The sequence below is a fragment of the Chelonoidis abingdonii genome, chromosome 4, assembly GCF_003597395.2.
Source record: "Chelonoidis abingdonii isolate Lonesome George chromosome 4, CheloAbing_2.0, whole genome shotgun sequence".
Taxonomy (NCBI): Eukaryota; Metazoa; Chordata; order Testudines; family Testudinidae; genus Chelonoidis; species Chelonoidis abingdonii.
In genome coordinates, this window is record NC_133772.1 from 32603669 (window position 1) to 32616042 (window position 12374).

The following is a 12374-nucleotide window of genomic DNA, read 5'->3' on the forward strand; positions in this document are numbered from 1 at the left end:
TAGAAAATTCTCTTTAGCCTGTCATGTTGTCTGTACCCCCAAGTGAGGAGCAAAAGGACTATCATGTGCTAGCCGCGTTAGTTCCCCACAGTGTGGCTGGGTACAACCAACTGCTTAAAGGGCTGCCAGTGCTTTTGTTCTTTCGCACAGGAGCCTCTCTATACAATTTCCCATGCTCCTAAAAAAACTTCTTATCCCCCTTGGCTGGGGTTCCCTCTAGAAGATATTTCTTTATGGTTTCTAGGGTGGGTCCAGGGTCTTGCAGCTGAGCAAAAGACAGACAGCTAACAACTAGGACAGCATCCTCAGTCAGACATTTCCTCCGCCCTTTGCCCTGAGGGTGTGCTGTCTTCCTCAGGCATGGAGGAGTTTGTCCCAGCCCCTCTTCCACCTGAAAGTAGGCTGCTGCCTTCTGCTGCAGGAGAAGCAGAGAGACTTTCTCCATTCCCCTCAGCAGTTTCTGAGGCCTCAACTCCTTCCTCCAGGAACCCAATATACTGGCATGATATATATCAGTATATTACCTGGCCAAAGGGTAGAGATTGTGGGGGTGGGTGAAACCACATTCCCCGTATCACTAGCTAAAATCCACATGGCATAGGAAGGTCTGGTAAATGATCTGACTGTGGGAGTAATGGACATGCTACTGGAGAACGAGTTCTTCCACAAGGCTAGGACTGTTAGTGTGGTGACCCGTAGCAAGAAGGAATATTGTATTGGGTCCCCACAAAACTTGCCAGATAAGATGTGGGTGTTCCTGTCTGCTTTCCCACCAGGGCCTCTGTGCTGAGGACAGATGCACTAATATGAGCTAGTGGGAGCTTACTTTCCCTCAGCTTGAGCATCTATTCTTCAGCTACTCAGTGGAATTACAGAGGTAGCTCTTTCTGGGCTCCTGTCTTGATAGGAGGTTTGGGATAGGAATTACCAGTAAGGGGATGTTTTGGGGGAGGGGAATGTCCAGACTCCTAACCCCTCTCCTTTTTGCTAGGGATAAAACGGGACCCGCCCTTCCCACCAGGTTTAAACCCCTCTTTTGGTGATTTGCTTTCAATAGGTGCCTGTGTCTGTTCAAAGGTATCAGCTATAGATGCCATCTCGGTGACAGACTTACATTTTTGTCCCATAGACACCACTTTACATCTGCCTTATATGCCTAGGAAATGCCCTTGAACAACAAGATCAAACATTCCCTCACTGCTTGTAACACCTTTGCCCCTCACCCATTTTCCCATCAATTTTTTCATTTTGTTCACATATTCCCCATTATTCATACCAATATCCCTCTTTCATGCCAATATCCCCTCATTACTCATGTCAGTATCCCTGATACTTGACAATATCCCTCTTAAGATTCCTAAATTTAACTCTATATGTTTCAGGGGTAATCTAAAACCTTTGCAAAACAATGTTTTTGAATTTATAATTGTCTAAAGCCTCCTCAATGGGCATTTCATTCAATACATTTAGCACTTTATCAGTTAATTTCACAATCAAGGTAGAAACTCTCTTGGTGTAAGGGATTTCATGCACTTCACATGAGGCCTTTCAACAGTAGTTAAATATTCAGAAACATCATCTGCTTCATTCTATGCAGGACATAAATGGTCCCATTTGAGGATTTTTGGAGTAGTGGGAATCGTTGGGGTCAGTGTGTTCTGGTTCTGCTTCTCTAAGAAGTCCAGTTGGTGTTTTCTATCTCTTTCTTTCTCCTCAGATTCTCTAGCTCTTAGTTCTGGGGCCCTTAGATGCCGGGGTGGCTCTGGCCATTTCGCCGCCCTAAGCACGGCGGCACGCCGCGGGGGGTGCTCTGCCAGTCGCCGGTCCTGCAGCTCTGGTGGAGCTCCCACAGACGTGCCTGCGGACGGTACGCTGGTCCCGCGGCTCCAGTGGACCTCCCGCAGGAACACCTGTGGGAGATCCACTGGAGCCGCGGGACCAGCGGACCCTCTGCAGGCACGCTTGTGGGAGGTCCAACGGAGCCACCTGCCACCCTCCTGGCAACCGGCAGAGCACCTCCCATGGCATGCCGCCCCAAGCACGTGCTTGGCGTGCTAGGGCCTGGAGCTGCCCCTGCTTAGATGTGTTTGTTCTGGTTCTCGGATTCTTTCTCTCTTTTATCTTGAGATCCTTTAGCTCCAATACTCTCTGGGGCTTCCTTTCTTATTCTGCAACCTGCAGTCTAAACAGCTCCAGCTTCATAGGGGCTTCACTGCTTTCACTCATTTTCCTGCTTTTCTGTCCCTCCTTCCCTTTCCCAAAATAAGCAAACAGAAAATAACAAACTGGTGCCTCCTCCTGACTGTCCTTCACCACCATACCTGTGTTGTGTGTTATACCCTTAGTCTCTGTGCTTGGAGAACATAAGTCCACCAGGAATATCTGGTAGGCATTGACGAGTCGCAAGGTGAAGCAATATCCCCAGTGTGTCTCCTGTGAGTGAGTCATTGAATTGTAACTCCTCTGATGGACAATGGGTGGTGATGTCTGTTTGGCACCTGCCTGGGCATTGGTTACCTCCCTTGCTATTGTCTTTGGGGGAGCTAATATCTGGATCTTCCCAAACCCACAACATATTTTGGTGACAACCATACAACACAATTCTCATAACTTCATATACATTAATGATATACATATTTAGTTGGAACAGTGGGTTTCAAAGGATCATAACCTTTCTCATGATACCTTACAAGGCATGTTTTATATGCATGTGATGGGGTGGAAGAGACCCCATCCACCTCTCTTGGTCTCCAGGCCATGAGGCCTAAGGGCAGGAGTCCATAGAGATGCCCTGATCCGCAGGGTTTTAAGGCCTACTGGCTGGAGTCTATGGAATTGCCTTGCTCCACAGGGCAATTGGGTCATGTGACCCACATCTGAGGGGCAGCCCTTCTCTGTGAGGCTGTAAGGCCTAGCATCCAGAGACCATAGGGGCATCCTGGGGTTTGCAAGGCAATAAGGCCTGATGGCCGAAGTCAATAGAGATACCCTGGGTCTACAGGGCGGTAAGGTGTAGCGGCCAAAGTCATTAATGATCCACTGGATTCCGTGGTATCCAGGTCTAGTGGCCCAAGTCGATGGAGATACTCCTGTGGGCACAGCTGTATGGCCCAGCGGCCAGAGTCAATAGGGTGGCCCTCTGGGTGGGGCTGTAGGGCCTAGCAGCAGGAGTCAATAAAGTCATTCTCTGGGCAGTGTTGCACAGGCTAGTGCCGGCATTCAATAAAATTGCCCTCTGAGCGGGGTTGTAGAGTCAAGCAGCTGCTTGGGGTGGGGGGAAGTGTGGGACGCCTCCCAAAAGGGAAGGGGCAGCCAGGTATGGGGACCCAGGCTCTCCCTGCTCCACCAGGTCCCAACCCATGGCCCTTGCAGTGGTGAGTGAGTCTGCTACTGGGTCAGCGGGTATCCATCAACATGCTGACTGGCCTCAGGACAATGACTTGTCCCCCCTGTGCTACTTGCTATCTTGTCACTCCCATCTGTGATCTGTGCATCTTTGCCATCTCTGGGTTCTTCAGCCGGTGCAACTTCCTGTAGCCTGGACCTCCCTGGGGTGTCCACAGCTAGCTGGGCATCCGTGTGGTCTCAGCGACTCTGGCTTCTGCAGTCCGGGGCTTCAGTGGTTCCTGGGCATGAGCCAGCAAGGAGCATCCTTCCTCTCTGGCAGTCAGCCCAGACTGAGCTGGGTTGCTCCCTCTTATACTACTGCTACACCTGGAGCATGCCTGGTAGGGACTTGAGGGCGTGGCTTCCTCTACCCACAGTGAGGAGTTAACCCTTCCCCTCCAGTGCAGGGTGAGTTCACCCCATCATACACCCCTTCCCTCAAGAAGGTATCTGCTGTGGGCTCTTTTTTTCTCCCCTCCCCTGTTACCCTAAAAAAAAAAAAAAAAAAAATTGGCATTGGCATGCAGTTTCCCAGGGTGATGTAGTACCTGAAAGTCATGTGGTTGTAGGGCAAGATACCAGTGCATGATTCTTGGGTTTGTATCCTTCATGCTATTCAACCATCACAAGGGCGCATGGTCAGTGATCAGTCAGAATGTATTTCCTAACAGATAATACCGCAGAGCTTCTATGGCTCACTTAATGGCCAAGGCTTCTTTCTTAATAGTTGGGTAGTGCGTATTTGGGTCTCTGGGTTCCCTCTTATACTGCTGCTACACCTGGAGCATGCCTGGTAGGGACTGGGGTGTGTGGCTTCCTGTACCCACAGTGGGGAATTAACCCTTCCCAGTCCAGTGTGGGGTGAGTTCACCCTATCACAATGCAATATCATAATGATATGCAAATGATTAATATGGGGGATACAGGGCAGTCCCCTGAGGTATAGAGTGCCACAAACACCAGATAAACCACTACATTGCTAACTACACTAAATTAAGCAACTACTACAGACAATATGAGAATTCCTGAAGGCTGGTTAACCAAAACTCAAAGAGCGACAGTGAGCTCCAGCTCTTCCCCACAGTGGTCAGGAGGAACTGAGAAATAGGCAGCAACCATGCACCTTTTTATCCTCTGCTTGGTGCATGAAGACAGAAAGGGCGCATATGCTGCTGCAGATGTAGCTGAAAGCATCTGTTTTGAGTGCATTGGGTGTATATACACCTACAGTGGAATGTATATGTGCTCAGTCACTCGAAGGAGAACATTCATTCTTTTTTCAATCCCTTACATGTTTCTGGACGCAATATTTGCTAGTAATGAGTTCCACAGGTGATTTCTGTGTTTGAAACAAATACTTCCCCTTTGATCACTTTAAATGTGTTGTTTTTCAGTGTCATTGAATGTCCCCTGGTTCTTGTATTATGAAGGAGGATTTGGGCATAATGAGAGCATGACAAAGGACCTATTGAGAGCAAAATATAGTGCTCAGCGGCTCTTAGGATTTGGCCTGATTTGAATCAAGTATTAAGGATGATCCTTGGATTGGGCTGAGTGGTGCTTGGGGCAGAACCAGTGCTGGGTTAAGGTATAAAATAACTGAGCTACAGCCTAGGGCCTGACAATATGAGAGGCGTCTAAAAGAGAAAAGCACTGACTCCATTTCAAATCTTATCAAAATCGGTTGATAAATAAAGGAGATATGAGAAAAAGAATATTCTTTCTATATGAGACATTTTCATTCAGATATGACAGAAATGTACATATCTGGCTACACAAACACCCATACCCTTATCCTTCACTAATTGTTCATTATTGACAGGCGGGAGGCCAGAGCTGAGAAAAAAACAATAATTGCACTTGTAAAATTACTATTTCTACAACTAAGTCTGCTACCAGTATCCCAAGGCAGCGTTTTGTGGCCACTTGCTCCTGCTAAAATTCTGACTGTCTCTTCATAACTTATTTAAATAAATTAAAAAATTAATATTATCACTGCTGATAAAATCGGGAAAAATGTGAGGTCAGAGAGGGCAGTGTCGTGAAGCAATCCTGCCAAGCTCCTACTCGTATGTTAACATGTTCTTTCTTCTTTGGATCTGTACGTACGTACAATTGTATATTTTAGTGCGCATGCTACTTTCTGCTTCATGAGCTACCCATGCTTCACATAACTGAGTTTGCAGGTTATCGTCTTATAGACTTGAGTCAAGTGGATCTTGAGGAGGCTAAATTTGTGTTGGCTTCCCTCTGTCAGTTTCGGGAACCTTCACAGTAAAAGTCAGAGTGCTGACGAAAGGATAAATAGAGGGTTTTAAGTGAAGGAAGATATACATGTATATGAAAATACTCTGAGTACTTGGTGAGCAAGTTATTTCAAACTATGTGCATATACGATTTATAAGCTATTAAAGCCTATAAATTTCATTATAGTTGCTTGAATATAGGCTAGTTTTTCTCACCTTCTCAATGCCTATCTAGAGATTACCAGTCTTTTTCTCGTAAATTCTTTCCTTCTCTTTCATTCATATAGCTTGTTGTCACTCTGTGTGTCCAAGATGTTTACACAAAATTAATTAGTGGTCTTCAGGGAGACAGAGGAAGCAAACATGAAGAGAGATGTTTGCCTAGAAAAAAGACTGGGATTTTCTGCTTGGCAGCAGAGCCGCCTGGAGGGGCAAGTGGGGCAATTTGCCCCAGTTCCCGGGCTCTGTAGGGGCCCCTATGAGAATGGCTGAGGCTCCTGCCCCGGCCCTGGCCCTGGCCCTGACCCAACCCCACCTCTGCCCCCTCCCGGAGCCTCAGCGCATCCAGGAGTGTCCCTGGACAGCTGCAGCATGGCTCGGCCAGGGCCTGAGTTCCTCCCACTCAGAGCTGTGTGGTAAGGGGGCGGGGCTGCCAGCTCCAGACTGAGTGGATGGAGCTCAGGTCCTGCTGGAGCTCGCAACCCTGCCCCCTTACCATGTGGCTCTGAGTGGGGGGTAGCTCAGGCCCCGTCGGAGCCATGCTGCAGCCGTCCAGGGACACTTCTGGATGCGCTGAGGGTCCGGGTGAAGGGGGAGCCAGGGATAAGGGGCCGAGGGGGTTGGATAAGTGGCAGGGAGTCCCGAGGACAGTCAGAGGACAGGGAGGGGGGCAGATGTTGGGGGGGCGGTCTGGGGACAGAGAATAGAAGGGTTGGATTGTGGGCATTCCGGGGGTCTGTCAGGATTCAGTGGGGGGATGGAGGATAGGAGATGGGTCAGTCAGGGGACAGGGAGCGTGGGGGGTTTCTGGTGAATGTTGAGGGGACAAGGAGCAGGATAGGTCAGGGATTCTGAGGGAGGGCAGGCAGTCGGGGGCACGAAGTGGGTGGGGGTTGGATAGGGGTCAGGGCCAGGCTCATTCAGCAGTTTGAGGCTTGCAGAAGACCCAAGCTGTTAGCTTTTCCATTAGGGCTACCATCCTTTTCACTTCTCAAATGCCAAATTTTTGTCTATATTTAATTTCAGTGCCATAGGGAGATTCATGTCAGGGGAGGGTAGCTTCATTTAAAATTAGCCACTAGAGGAGGGATCACATGAAAAGAGCAATATCCTACACCACCTACTTCCTTCCCAACCCTACCAAGGGAGACTCCTCCCCCCCTGCATTTCCCTGAGGCTTCAGAGGGGTTAATTCAGTGGTTCTCAAACTTTTGTACTGGTGGCCGCCTTTCATATAGCAAACCTCTGAGTACAACCCCCCCACCTTGTAAATGAAAAATACTTTTTTATATATTTAACACTATTCTAAATGCTGGAGGCAAAGCAGGGTTTGAGGTGGAGGCTTACAGCTCGCAACCCCCAGTAATAACCTCATGACCCCCTGAGGGGTCCCTACTCCCAGTTTGAGAATCCCTGGGTTAATTTAATTTTAGCACCCTGTGTTCATTCCCACGCATGTGCCATTTTGAGGATTTTAGTTTTCACAACATAGGCTCATCCCAGATTCTGGAACAAGCTCAAATGCTCAGTTTGTGGAATATGTACATAAGCTATACTAAAGACAAACCCACAGTAACCGTCTCCAGTTTGTGAGGGACCCCATGGAGCTAGTCTCTAGGAAACAGATAAATTTATGAACATTAAGTCCATTAATGGCTATTAGCCAGGATGGGTAAGGAATGGTGTCCCTAGCCTCTGTTTGTCAGAGGATGGAGATGGATGGCAGGAGAGCAATCACTTGATCATTACCTGTTAGGTTCACTCCCTCTGGGGCACTCGGCATTGGCCATTGTCGGTAGACAGGATACTGGGCTGGATGGACCTTTGGTTTGACCCAGTATGGCTGTTCTTATGTTCTAAGCTAAATGAACCCAAAGTTATGGAGACAGATATGAGTCAAGGAAGTCAGCAGAGTATCAGAAACCTGGGCTCAGGCGTTTGGTCACAAGCTGAGGTGGTTCAAAAGTTTTGGATATTTTTTAAGCAGATTTTTTTTATTGTTTCTTTAAACAATGAAACACAGCAAGTAGCAAATATTTGGCCACATTCTTCTGAAACCCCAAACCATGTTCAGGTTTTGGCAGACTAATTTCAGCTTTTCAATTAAAAAAACCTCAACAAATTTTGAAGGAAAGCAGACATTGTCCGTGATTTTTTTCTGCTTTTTAAAAACCCCTAGTTTTCGATCCAAAAAAAGTTTTGATGGAAAATATTTGTCCAACCCTTTTAATGAGCTTTAGTGCCTTTTAGCACTAGCTGATTCTGAGGACCAGTGATAACTTGTAAGGAAGTTTTCTCAAAACTGGGTTTGTGCCGCGATGCGGAAGGTTTATTTTTCCCCAGGCCGCCCTTGTGGGGGGAGCAAGTGGGGCTATTTGTCCCTGGGACCCACAGGAGCCACCACGAGAATATAGAATTGTATAGTATTGCAATTTTTTTTATGGAAGGGGCCCCTGAAATTGCTTTGCCCCAGGCCCCCTGAATCCTCTGGGTGGCCCTGCTTGGCAGGTTTGGTGCATGCAAGATAATATTTTATTATAGGCAGTATGCGATGTAAAAATTCTTATATAGACTTGTAAATCACATATCATATGCATAATACATTGCATTTTTATAGTATGGCAAAAGAAAAATCCCAACAATTCATTGTATGGTGGTGAAAATTAAATCAGAATAAACATTTGTAAATATATTTTATATATAATGTGGATAAACTTTGTATTTCCCTAATAAAATTAATCAAATGTTTTTTTTTCATTTATTCACATGAAAAGAAGGAAAATTTTCCGTATTCATGGTGAAAAAAAAAGTATATATCCAAACACACACAATTTGTTGTTGTATAGATACAGATTTTTTTTTACTGGTTTCAATAAAAACTTTCTGCTACTAATTTTAGTACCAATATTAGATAATTCAGCATAATTGTCTATAAAAAACAAATCAATTTATTGGAAAAATACATTGTGCACACAATTTTCTGACAGTTTGCTTATTACCTAGGTGTAATTCGTATCAATATAACTAATAGTTGAGCTTTATGCTTGTGGGTTATTCACGTCCTATATCCTCTATTGCCTCTCATATCCTTTATTGCCATCTGATATCCTCTAAGACAGGGGTGGCCAGCCTCTTCAGAAGTTAATATCCAGCTCCTTGTATAGGCATTGACTCTGGGGCTGGAGCTACAGATGCCAACTTTCCAATGTGCTGGGAGTGCTCACTGCTCAGCCCCCAGCTCTGCCATAGGCTCTGCCCCCACTCCACTCCTCCCCTTCCCGCCCCCCTCCCCTTAGCCTGTCATGCCCTCACTCCTCTCCCCGCTCCCCCCAGAATCTCCTGCACCCCATGAAACAGCTGATCAGGAGGTGTGGGGAGGGAGGGGGAGGTGCCGATCGGCGGTGCTGCTGGTGGGTGGGAGGTACTGGGAGCTGGAGCTGACGGGCGGGCTGCTGACATATTACTGTGGCTCTTTGGCAATGTACATTGGTAAATTCTGTCTCATTCTCGAGTTCAGTTTGGCCACCCCTGCTCTGAGTCTCATTGTGCATTCAGAAAAGGAATTTCACAGTTTAGATGCCCCAACAGAGAAGAAAAATTTCCTGAGAACACTTCTAGTAAATTGCATTATTTACTGTATTTTTTTATTTTGTATTTTTATATTGTATTGTTTACTTCTATTTTACTTACATATGCAATTAGTTCAAAGAATTTGCCTCCAATTTATTTTGTTATGATGTCATCGTTACAGAGAGGGCTGCTGAAAATAAAGATTATTATTCTATTTTTACAATTTCACCTTTGTATGTATTCATATATAAAGCTTTCATGTTTATATATTCAATGTCCTTTCTGTGAAAATAATAAATTCTTTTTTTTTTTTTTTATGGTATTGTGCCTCTTACACTTGACATAGCCTAGGGCCTCAGAAGGTCATAATCCGGCCCTGGACAGGACTGAAGCTGGGGTGGAGGGAGTAAAGGTGGTTTTATGCCAGTTGAGGGTCTCTTCAGCCCCACTGCAAATTAGAAAAGCCTCGGGACTATCCTAATTTGCACTTGACTACTCACAGCTTTAAGGGCCAGTGTGGCATCTTGCTGCATCAAAAGTATGGTGGTTCTCTGGCTGTGGACCCTCTGCTAGGCTATACAGGCAAGGGAAGCAGTGGGGTAATCCTTCTGCCTGTACCAGCTCTACTCTACGTGGGAAATTTCTAGCACAGGGGAACTTCAGCTGGCCAGATTCACAACCAGAGTATAAAACTCAGCTCTGAATCAGGAGAGAGGAACTAGTTCTAAGGAAGAACTTGCTGAAACCTCAGTGCAAACCCAACCTCTTTTTTAAACCTTTCAGATGTCAAGTAGTCAAATCCAAGTTACTGCTCTTATGTTTCAGTATGTATGATGTGTGGAGTGACACTGTCCTCCGAAATGCATTCCTCTGATCTTCTGTGAAAGATCCTAGAAAAGTGTACTCTGATCTGGGAGGATATGGTCAGCACATTGAAACTCACGTGATCTATGATATGGGAATTCCATCCCTTGCATAGATTACTTCTGCCCATGGCTAGAACAGTCTGTGCAGGGAGCTTTCCCTGGTTGGGCCAGTATATACTCCCATAGTAATTTTGCTTTCATAGCATTGAAGTATACCCATTTTCACCTCACAAAAGGACGGCATCTAAATTTAGACCATGGTATCTGAGGCCTGCAGAGAGGTCAAAATTTCAAAATTGAGCCTTGGGCAATTGTGACCCAGAGAAGTCAGGGACTGCTAAATGTGAGGTTTCAGCATTGTAGATTCCTAACTGAGGGTAGTAAAAGAAACCGCTTGCATGTTGTGTGGCATTGGATCCATCCTTGAGTGTTTTTCTATCATGTCCAGAACAGCATGAATCTCATGGTGGGGCTACAGACCTTGATAATGTTTCACATTCAGTAACTAGCATTTTCCTATTGTGTTTGTTTTCTACAAACACTTTTTCCAGTGGAAATATTTCCAGTCACCCAAAAGTAACCCAGGTTGTCAGTGAACCACACTGGTGTTTAATTCCCAAAGTCTGGACAGTTCAGTGCTCAGTTTGCTTTCATCTACGTGAAATAAATATATTCAGAATGTTCCCTTTTGAATTGACAGCAACAGTCTGGGAAAAACTTCACTATAGATACCATCAAGGATTGTCTTGGCTGCCATCTACAGTTGCTGTGAAGAAAAACAACCTCACAGATTGTTTAATGGAGTGTAAGGAACCTTCTGTTCAGTGTTGATTCACCTTGGGGTTTCAGATCCCCCCTCTCTCACCTCCCCACCTATCATGCCTAGGTACCATGATGCTGGACATCTAGTAAAGAGTTTATAATATCTTATTATATTTTCCATTTCTAGTGCATTATGTGCCTTTTCAAAATTAGGGGCACGATTCCCTTTGCACACTTGTGAGAATCATGAGTAAGTGGAATTAAACTGGGTAAGACTAGTGTAAGTGGATGGGAATCAAGACATAGATCATAATATACTAGAGAAGTGAGGTTTTTTACCCACAAAAGCTTATGCCCAAATAAATCTGTTAGTCTTTAAGGTGCCACCAGACTCCTTGTTTTTATACTAGAAGAAGTAATTCCATTATAATATCTAATATAAAGAGAAGACACTTGTAACAGGTCATTGACTTTCAGGTTCCATTGATCTAAAATCTATACTTTGCCTTAGTTTGTAGGGACAAAACTCACCCATTTCCTGGGACTGAACTTTATCAAACAAAGAAATAAGATTAAATCTCAACCAGTTCTCTTCCTCAGGATTGGCTCATTTTAGGATTCTTAGTGCTTAGGCTACTCCAGGCCCTTTCTGCCGCAGACACAAGACCTTTCCATCAGGGCCGAACATACTTTTTTCCCTTTTATTGCATCCAGGCTTCATATTGCTGGCAGGGCCTATTTCCAGGAAAGACCTGTGATGTTATCATAGAATCACAGAATATTAGGATTGGAAGAGACATTGGGAGGTGATCTTGTCCAACCCCCTGCTCAAAGCAGGACCATCCCCAACTAAATCATCCCAGCCAGGGCTTTGTCAAGCCTGACCTTAAAAACCTCTAAGGATGGAGATTCCACCACCTCCATAGGTAACCCATTCCAGTGCTTCACCACCCTCCCATTGAAAAAGTTTTTTCCTAATATCCAACCTAGATCTCCCCCACTGCAACTTAAGACCATTGCTCCTTGTTCTGTCATCTGCCACCACTGAGAACAGCTGAGCTTCATCCTCTTTGGAACCCCCATTCAGGTAGTTGAAGGCTGCTACTAAATTCCCCCACTCTTCTCTTCTGCAGACTAAATAACCCCAGTTCCCTCAGCCTCTCCTCATAAGTCATATGCTGCAGCCCCCTAAACATTTTTGTTGCCCTCTGCTGGACTTTCTCCAATTTTTCCACATCCCTTCTGTAGTGGGGGGACCAAAACTGGATGCAATACTCCAGATGTGGCCACACCAGTGCCAAATAGAGGGGAATAATACTTCCCT

General features: G+C 45.6%; 1 protein-coding gene across 1 annotated transcript in view; it reads right to left on the reverse strand.

Annotated features, from left to right (window-relative positions):
- Positions 1-5441: 5441 nt before the first annotated feature.
- The window catches only part of LOC116827619 (acyl-CoA (8-3)-desaturase-like), an 89455-nt gene continuing 82522 nt past the window's right edge, over positions 5442-12374 (reverse strand). Inside the window, exon 14 of the transcript XR_012655739.1 lies at positions 5442-5676. The gene's annotated coding sequence lies outside the window, so the exon portion shown is untranslated. The remainder of the gene's footprint in view (positions 5677-12374) is intronic.